This window comes from Passer montanus, unplaced genomic scaffold (assembly GCF_014805655.1).
Source record: "Passer montanus isolate IOZ18808 unplaced genomic scaffold, ASM1480565v1 scaffold20, whole genome shotgun sequence".
Taxonomy (NCBI): domain Eukaryota; kingdom Metazoa; phylum Chordata; class Aves; order Passeriformes; family Passeridae; genus Passer; species Passer montanus.
The window spans coordinates 5,737,479-5,747,282 of record NW_024366592.1 but is presented as its reverse complement, the minus strand read 5'-3'; the positions used below and the strand labels follow the sequence as shown (position 1 = coordinate 5,747,282).

The 9,804-nt window shown below is 43.9% G+C and overlaps 1 long non-coding RNA gene across 1 annotated transcript in view; it reads right to left on the bottom strand.

Annotated features, from left to right (window-relative positions):
- LOC120501514 overlaps window positions 1-3,914 on the bottom strand; it is a 7,515-nt gene extending 3,601 nt beyond the window's left edge. Inside the window, exons 1-2 of the long non-coding RNA XR_005627322.1 lie at window positions 3,128-3,914; window positions 2,444-2,534 (exon numbers count right to left, since the gene is read on the bottom strand). This is a non-coding gene — a long non-coding RNA (uncharacterized LOC120501514). The remainder of the gene's footprint in view (window positions 1-2,443; window positions 2,535-3,127) is intronic.
- Between the last annotated feature and the right edge of the window lie 5,890 nt (window positions 3,915-9,804).

Sequence of the window (9,804 nt, the reverse complement as noted above, 5' to 3'; positions counted from 1 at the left end):
GTGCCTTTTAAGATTTTATGCTGTGTAATTATTTCTGAATAAACCCTTAAAGGGTTAAAATTAAACCTGAAAGGATAAAACTAAACCAAGCAGCTAAAACTGTTCACATCAAAGCCAATACAAACAAGCCTCCACTGGAGACTGAAGGAAGTAGTTTTGTAACTCAGATTTTGGGGGGAAAGGAGCACAAAGTCAAAACAGAACTATTGAGAAGTGCTGAAAATGAAAGTAACTTCTATCAAAGAGCATCTTTATATAAAGTCAGTAACACTTGCCGCAAAAGAATTGAAACTTTGTATAAAGGCACTATTGTACATGGAAAACTTGTTAAATAATTAGGAAGGGAGGAAGGAAGATGTTAAGGCAGAATCATACTGGGGGTTTGTAAGTCACAGCTCACATTTCAATGCTGTTCTTTATAATGTACAGTGCTTCTTTGGGGACTTTCTTAAACAGAATTTTTTCATATTTTAGATGCCTCAGTTTCTACCTTTTGCCAGGGAGCTTCACGTGCATCTCCCAGACTCCCAGACAAGTCTGGCAGCTGAAGCTCTACCCTAGATTCCTGATGTCTGGATGCTGAAGTGTTTGTTTTGTAGTTGGGAAGCATCTGTAGATATAACACTTCCACATCCATCCATCCATCCATCCATCCATCCATCCATCCATCCATCCATCCATCCATCCATCCATCCATCCATCCATCCATCCCCGCTGCAGTTCCTGATCATCCTCCAGCTTCTCTTCAGATCCAGATCAAGTTTATTTCAACTTGCAGAGTTAAATTAATCTAGTGTTTAATTTTTCATTCTTTCCATCTTTAATAGACACACTGACAGTCCTGGCAGTGCTGAAACACGATCTTCTGAGCAGCTTCCTCTTATTTCTCCCAAGCCTTCCCTGCCAGTTGTGCTGTACCTCCAGCTCCTGTGGATGTTGACACCTGCAATCCAGTAACTGTTTCTGAAACCTCTTTTCCCCTGACTGTTTTCCACAACTGCCTCTTTCACACGAGGAACTGAAAAGCTTTGACAGCTGCTGAATATTGAATTGCAGGAGATCCTTCTGCCTGGTTTGCAGAATCTCACACTCTCAACAGTTCAGATATTGCTTGAGACAAAGTGTTCTCACTTTGAACAGCAACTCAAGTGGAGTTATTTTAAGCCAATGTATACTCTGTTAATTAGAAGATGTCCCCCTGAGCAGGAGGAATTTGTATTTTGAAAAAATCAAATCAGATTGATCAGGCTCAGCTTCAGACTCTCTCCAGCATCAGATTTTTATCTCCTGACTGACTAAGCCAACTTCTTCCACTAGAGGTTCACTTTGCTCCCAGCTCAACTAATTATTTTTCCAACATGATCATGTTGCACATATGCAATCTCAGTTGAATTTCCATCACCTGTTGAATCACTCCCTGTGTCCTTCCTTCCTTCTGCTTCTAATTTTCTATTCTCAGCATTCCCTTCTCCTTTAAGAGAGAATGGTCAAGTATCATCATAAGGGTTTCATTCTTAGCTTGGCTGGCAGCACCTTTAGCCCACTAAAAATCTGCTTTACAATCAGGCTGGACACAGTTCAGCATTCAAGGCATTAATTACAAACACCAACTCATTAGTGCACATCCAGCCCTCACTCTGCCTCCAGGATCTCCTGTACATTAGTCGATGCAAACTTAAAATAGATAAACAAATAAATACTTTAGTACTCTATCATTCAACCAGAAGGAATGTAAGAAGAGATAGGTAGAATTTTCTCCTCAGACTGCCCATTAAATTTTGTCTTTTACAGAATTTTATTATGCTTTGAATATTGGGATTTCTTGTATGATTTGAACTAATTTATCAGTACTTTTTTTTGGTTTTTTTTTGAAGTCTCATCTTTGTATAAGAACCTTGCAATAGGAGAGAGTTAATCTCTGTTTCTAAACTTGTTTTGGTATGGAAAAAAATTAATTCTGTATATTGAAGCTGAATTTTAGAATTTTTTTATCCTTTTATTCCAGTATCTGCATGAACATACTGATCAGGCCACAGCTATTCAGGACTTGTTAGGATAAACCTGAAATTTAATGCCCACTTTTGGCCCCCAGTTCCAGGGAGTCATGAGGGGAGTCATCAAAACTACAGTGAGGAAAAAGGAGGTCACATGCTTGTATTGTACCAGCTCTTGCCATAAGTCAAATGATCAGTGATACCACTTGTTCTAAACGTGCAAGAACTGACTGATTTTGGTGTTACACTTAAACATGTGCAGTGGTGTCAGTGTTTCCCAGAGATATTGGTTTTGATGTCATGATAAACATATAGGATATAGGATATGTGAGGATATAGGCACCAGAAATTCAATAATCAATTCAAAACCAGAGAGCTGGAGAACAAGAGGATCCCAAGGCCAGTGGGAGGCCACACATCTCCCCTTCTGGCAAAGTGACATCACTCACCTTTCGTGGGTGCCCCTTTGGAAGAGACCAGGAATCTCAGGAGAACACCCACAGCTGAGAGCTTCTCTGGCAAAGCCCAGGCTCCAAGGAACTGCACATGGGAAAGAAATGGCAACAGCCATGTGTGACTGACAAAGCAACAAACCTCTTGCAAATTATTTCCAGCAACTAGTTTATTTGTTTTAACTATATTCTATTCTGTGTTGAAAACTAAAGGGGTGCCACTTAATTTATAAATGTGTCATCTGTGAAATTGGTTAAGAGGAGGCACTTTTGTGGTAACTGTCAGTGCTGATGTCTGCCTCACATCTCACAAGAGTCCAGGCTTCTAAAAAAAAGGTGCTTCAGATGTGGACTCCTGGCCTGTGAAATTCCCAAAGAACATCTGGAGACCAGCCTGGTTCAACTCCCATTGCTCTAGAAAGCAGTGTGAGCAGCAACAAGCAGCTGGAGAACTGGAGAGGATGCTGCTCTGGAAGCTTAGAAGAGCAGGTGAACTATTATGCAAACTGTTGTGTGCCTTCCAGAAAGAAACAGACCACCAGCATCCCCCCCAAATAAACCCAACAGAAACCCCACACCATGGGAACCTTGCTGCAGCCCTAGGCTAGAAGAGAGATAAATTCCTTTCCTCACATGGAGAAATAATGATAATAAATCTGAATGAAAGGGAGCACACCAGACCTTGTCTTACTAATGGAGAGAATGATGCTGTAGCTGGAGGGGATTACAGCCTCACCCCAGAGAGAAAAGGCTCCTGTTCTTTGCTTCTGGTTCAGGACCAGGCTCTCAGCAGCAGTCACTGGCTCAGAGTCAGTTGTTGGCTGTAATTACAGCTTCCCTGCCCCTTGCCAGCTGTTTCCCTTTGCAGTTTGAGGCAGTGTTTAAGGCAGGCCATGGTCCTGCCGGTGACTCCCTGCAGCTCCACCCTTGTGCTCCAGACACCTTGCACCTGCTGCAGGTCTCACATTGTCCATCTGCAGGCTAGGGACAAAGCCTTTTTTTCTTATGTGCTACATTTTAGGAACAATTGATGAATATCTGTAAATAAAGCTATAAAGTAGAGCTGCTTACAGCATTATTTTCCTCATCCCACAATTCTCCGAGCATAGAATTGGACACAGCTTTTGCTCCATGAAGGACTCTCACAAATGATTCTCCTCCAGCACTGAAAACAGAGGAGCTCTGCAGGACACCACTGACCTGGCAAACCCTCAGGTGCTACCACAGCAAGAAATGCCAGGAGGCAGAAAGGAACCCGGGGTTCCTGCCTACCCTGATGCTGTGTGTCTTTCTGGCACTCTGTGCCTAAAACTTGTTAATTCACCAGCGGCATTTTGGGATTTCCTACATTTCCTAAATCATAACGAAAGACATCCGCTGATGGCAAACTCTCTGGGCTCAGAGGATTACGTGGGGCAGGGCTGCCTGAGACAGCCCAAATCCACTTGAGACTGAAAAGGTGTGAGCAGTAAATAAAAGGAAATCCTGGATCACCATGTAGTGTTCAGCTCCCACACTCTGACCTCCTTTGGTCCCTTCTATATTTTGTTAAGATCATATTTCTTTACGTGCTGCCTGGCTTAAAAGCCATCATAAATCTGTGCCGTGCAGCAAGAATAACAGGGAAGGCACCGTGTAATCCAAGGCGCCCTAATTCCATCCCAGGCACTCAGAGGGAGCTGTAAATCAGTTTGGAGAGGCCTCAGATGGGAGAACTGGGGGGAAGGCTGGGAAGGCAGCCACAGCCTGGCCCTGCCACTGGAGCCCACGTCCCCTCGGGCTGAGGTGAGCACAACTGCCTCAAAAACAAAGGGTTCTGATGGCTCCAGACTTGAACAGTGATCAAACTCCTTCAAACACTCTTTGGGGAGAAGTGCACCTTCCTTGCTTTGGTGGGAATGCCCTGTGGGATGTGCCACACACTGCAGGTGGGAGCAGGGCCCGGCTGCTGCTCACGTTGTGCGTGTCCAGGTTTGCTTCCACCTGGGGACACCAAACACCACAGCTGGCTGCGCTCCCCTGTGGCCAAGCCACTCTGTCCCAGCTGCAGACACGGCTCTGGGTCAGGGAGAGCTCCACCAGCATCGTGGTGTGCCAGAGAGATGGATGGTTTAGGGTGTGTGCCCACACCTGCCACTGTCGTATTTTCTCAAAAATCTCTTTACCCAGGATTCTTCTCCTAGGAAGATGAGAAGCCTCAGAGAAAAACGAAAACAATAATGATCTGATTTGCTTCTCCTGTGTTTTGCTGCTCTGGAATGTGTTTGGACATTGTTTACCAACAGGTGCATGTTTCATTGCTTTCATGTGAATTGTTTTAACTTAATGACCACTCACAGTCAGGCTGTGTTGGGCTCTGGAGGAGAGAGTCACGAGTTCTTCATTATTATCTTTTAGCCTTCTGTCTGTATCCTTTCTCTATTCTTAAGTATAGAGAAAAAATTATTATAACTCTTTAGCATAGTTTAACATTCTTTTATACAATATAGATAATAAAATAATAAATTACCCTTCTAAGAACATAGAGGCAGATTCATTCATTCCTCCCTTTGATGGGGGATGCAGAAAATACCACACACCCCCTCACCCAAACCAATGGAGATGTAGCTCCTCCACTGGAAATTTGGGAAGAGCTGGTGCTAGGGATATGCTACCATATTCTAGACAGTAAAATCTCTTTTTCTTTGCTCTAGTGGGAAAAAACTTTGAAGTGTGGAGGCTTTGCGAGGGCAACTTTCCTAATAATAATTTTGCTCAAGTTTTAAAAAAAATTGTGAATAAATTTTGGGTTTTTTCTGCCAGCTAGTGTAATATGATGGATGTAATATTTTTATAAAGTTTCTTTGTGCTATGGTTAAAACTTATTAAATTTTGGAAAATATGAATTGCAAAGGGGAATGAAATGAGAACATATTTGTCCATTTGAATTTCCAAACTCAAAGTTTTGCTAAGATGCAGGAATAAAAGGTAAATCATTGAATCCTGGACCATCAAGAAATTTATTCTACCCATGGTAAAAAGCAAAAAAGAGGGGAGAAAAAGAAAATATGACCAAAGTTGTGGCCATATTGCAACTTTGCTGGAAAAAGTTGACTAAAAAGGAGGAAAAATGTGTGTTGCAACCATGAGTATCCTATGCCAAACCTCAGCGGAGGTCACTGGAATGAGCCAGCAAGCCAAGCCTAAATAAAAATAGGACCTGTGGGATTCCCCACCTGATTTTCAAATAGTCACTGCTACACTATCATTTGTCAAGTTTGCAGGATAGTTTTTTACCAGATGTGAGAAACACAGTACCAAATCCAGGCTGAAGCAAGAGAGAAGAGTGTATCCTTCCCCAGGGGAATAATCTGCTCAGGAAGGACTGCGAAGTCCGAGACTGGACTGAAACCTCCCAGGTCCCCATGTGCTGTGAAATGTGTTTTCATAATTTTACAATTTGTCACCAAAAGCAAGGTGTTCAAAGGACCTGTTTTACTGTATAAAGGAGGGTTAAACTGCATTTTTTTCAGAAAAGGGAAATGCCAATTTATCATATCACGAACAATTTTATTATCAGTTTAGATGTTTGCATTAAGAACCATCTAAGAGTGGTACTTTTATTTGTGTTATTCAAAGTGCATCAAATGTTTCTCACTCTCTTCCAAATGTTAATTAACACCAGATATTAACGTGCAAACTGCTGCTCACTTTCAGCTGAATGAGAAACCTTCTTAGCACACTTTGTTTGCCTTATAAAATTTCACTTGGGCTCCTTGAGGATGGAAATATTATTGTTTACATTTGTATAAGCAAGCTGGACAGGGAAAACCCAGAGCAAGAACCTCTGCAACATGAACATAAGACACATCATTTGCAACTGTCTCTCAACCTGGTTCCTTGCTGGGTTTTGATTTGTGTTGGAGACTAGGCATGAACACTATCCCACAACCAAACAAGTTTTTATACCATCAAGTGCTTAGCGTGACTGGTGCTTATTATTTTTAACTGTAGAACAATTCAAAGTGTCTATGTGACTTAGGAACACAAATTTATTTGAAAACCAGTGGATATTTTTGATACCTTTGTCTTGCTTTGTTAAGCAGCGCTGGTGCTGATTTTTTTGGTGAAATCTGAGCATGAACTTCACTCAATCCCAGATCCTCACAGACATCTTCCCAGGTTCCATATCCCAGTGTTTGTAATGGAAGTTAATACCTGGATGCCGTCATGGAAAACCATCCATGAGTCACATGGATCAGAGCAATGCCAATATAGCTTTAAAATGTTTTGTTAATGTTCCTCTCAATTATGATTAGTGTCAAGCTCTTAGGACTGGGCAGTTTTGGCCACCACAATAAGAAAGACCTAAAGCTCTTTGAGAGTGTCCAAAGGAGGGGCACAAGGATGGTGAAGGATCTGGAAGGGCATATGAGGAGTGGCTGAGGGCACTTGGTCTGTTCAGCTGGAGAAAAGGGGATTAGGGAGCACTTCATGGCAGTCTGCAGCTTCCTCCCAAGGGCAACTCCGATCTCTGCTCTCTGGGACCAGCGACAGGACCCAGGGAATGGCTGCAGCTGGGCCAGGGCAGGGTCACACTGGATAGCACGGAAAGGTTCTTCCCCCAGATGCTGTGGGGCACTGCCCAGGCTCCCCAGGGAATGGTCACGGCCCCAAGGCTGCCAGAGCTCCGGGAGCGTTTGGACAACGCTCTCAGGGATGCACAGGGTGGGACTGTCGGGGTGTCTGTGCAGGGCCAGGGCTTGGCCTGGATGATCCTTGTGGGTCCCTCCCAACTCAGGACATGCCCCAATTCTGTGAATCTGCTGTTTACCTCCCAGTAAGAGCCCAGTGCTGGGTCCAGGCTCTGTGTGGGAACCCCTTCTGAGCCCAAGGCTGGGCTTTCTGAATTTCCCAATGAGCACCAGCTCTCCCCCTGCAACCACAACTGCCCCTCCTGTTTAGCAAGATGGGTGTGCCATGTCACCTGTACCAGCATCTCCCCCTGCAACCACAACTGCCCCTCCTGTTTATGTGGGAGTGCCATGTCACCTGTACCAGCACGGACTTGCACACCAGCCACAGTCTTACTGGGCTTTTGGATCCTCCCCCAGTAAAAATACTCATTTGCAATTCACCCTGTCAGCAGAGTGGCCAGGAACCACTCCTGTGTTCTGTGGTTCTGCCTCTGCTGCAGCCACCGAGGCAGAGCCCCAGCAGCTGCACTCCAGGGCACTCACACATGGGGGCAAGGCTGCATGTGCACAGGTGGGGCTGGCAGCACATGTCATTAGGGTAGTTACTGGGCTCATCTGCAAATGTCTACCTTTGCTTTAGTGTTTTGCCAAATGTAGTAAAAATTTTTACACTGGGTAACTGGTTTCAGGCATAAGGAGGTCTGCTCATGTTTAAAAACCCAACAAAGGCATAAGGTACCTTGAAAAGGTAGAAGAGGCAGAACACTTCACACACCCACACAGTGGAGATCCAAAGTTCAGTGGTGACTTCAGTGTCACAGAGCTGCTTAATGTCTTCTCTGTGCCTTCTCTCAAAACACCATGCACTTTCTCCAGGGCACAGGAGGGAAGCTAATAACTGAAACCCCAGCCTCAGAGAAAATCCCATACCCACCAACTTTTACCTGGCCTGTTATAAGCAAATGTGCAAACTTTGTTCCAGTAAGATGCATTAAGCTTCTGTTTGTCAGTGAATACTTGCTGGCACAATTAATCAAAGAGAGATGTTTAAGTGGACACACACAATATAGAAGTGCATGCCATGACACACATTTCTCATGTGATATTGTGAGCTCTTTCCTCACACCCGATGTGTGCAACAAACAGCACAGACACCTCAAGAAGTGGTAATGCTGACTGGAGTTTTAAAAATAAACTGTTGTTCTTCCCTTGTGATTCCAGCAGGCCAAGCTGCTGCTTACATTTGGATACAAACATTTTCAGTCTGCAGTTCTAGGAAATACTCAGGGCCCCTGAGTTGTGCTTTCACGTTTCTGGTGGAGTGTCATTAGCTGTAATGCCAGCCACTGCTAAGGACAGCCCTGATTATCTGCAGGCTCACAAGCTGCCAAGTACAGGCACATGGTTTTGCATTTACAGTTGATCCTGGAGAGGAGAACACTATGGATATTTTTGGCCCTTTATTTTAATGGCACTGCCAGAATGACTTGAATCTGAAAACTCACAGCTCATTACCAAGAGCAAAATGCTGACCCAGGCAGAGCCAGAAGATTTGAAAACTACTTCAGAGTTGAGCAGGCTGCTGTAGAACGTGGACAGCGTTTTTTCCTCTGTTAACCCCACTGTCCCAGAGAGAACATTCCCTCTGTATTTACAGCATGCAAGACTGTGCTATCCAGCCTGTTCTGCATCCTGGAGAGCAGCAGGATGCTTTAGGCTTCACACAAAGCAATCACTGCCCCAGCTTGTCTCACGTTCACACTGCAAGAAAGAGCTCAGGACCTGCAGTGCTGCATTAAAAGATGCACAGCCAGAAAAATGGAGAAGATTAAAACCAGCAACAGTATTGCCTGTTCTCTTGTGGCTGTTTCAGACATGTACCAACTTTTCCTCCTGTACCAACAGCCTTTATCTGCCTCTATGAACCCAAGTCAAGAAGCCTTCCAAAGCTTTGGTAAAGGTGTGAACAAAAGGCCCTGTTTTGAGGTGTTGAATGACCTCAAATACCACCTGACTCCAGATAAAGTGTGGTATTTTTGGACCAGAGAGGCAATAAAATACCCACTTTAGCTTCTGACTGTACCATGAGTTATTCCATTTGCTTTCAGTGTGCATGTCACAGCTCTCCCAGCTACAGAGAGGAGGGAAAAGCTTCTCAGGAAAGCAAGCTGGCCTTTGTGTAGCACGGCAGACAGAAACACAGGATTACACCTACCTTCAGTTCTGACTCCAGTCTGCAGTAAGAGGCTGCTGCACAATCAAAGTACACACTAATGGTTATACAAAACCAGAGTGACACTCTGGTCTCAAGGTAACTTTAAGGTTTACAGGACTCCTGTTTTTGGGTGTACTTTGCATGTGGGAGAATGATTGCTATGTCTACAACCAAATTCAGCACCTTGTTGTTACAGTCCCTTTCTTCCACCGATTTTTCTTGTAAGACTCTAGAGTTCATATTCTGAAAATATCTTTAATGACCAAACATTTTTTGTCCACAGTTTTTCAGATGCAATTTGAACTTTTTAGACAGCAGAGAATTCTTTTGGGGCACTAAACATTAAATGAGCCTGTTATGAGAGAAACTGAGGGACTAAACAGATGTCTGGTTTTGGTTTTTTAATTCTCACTCTTGATTTTCATTGTTACAGCTTTTCCCTTGCCATGTAAACCTTACCTGCTGAA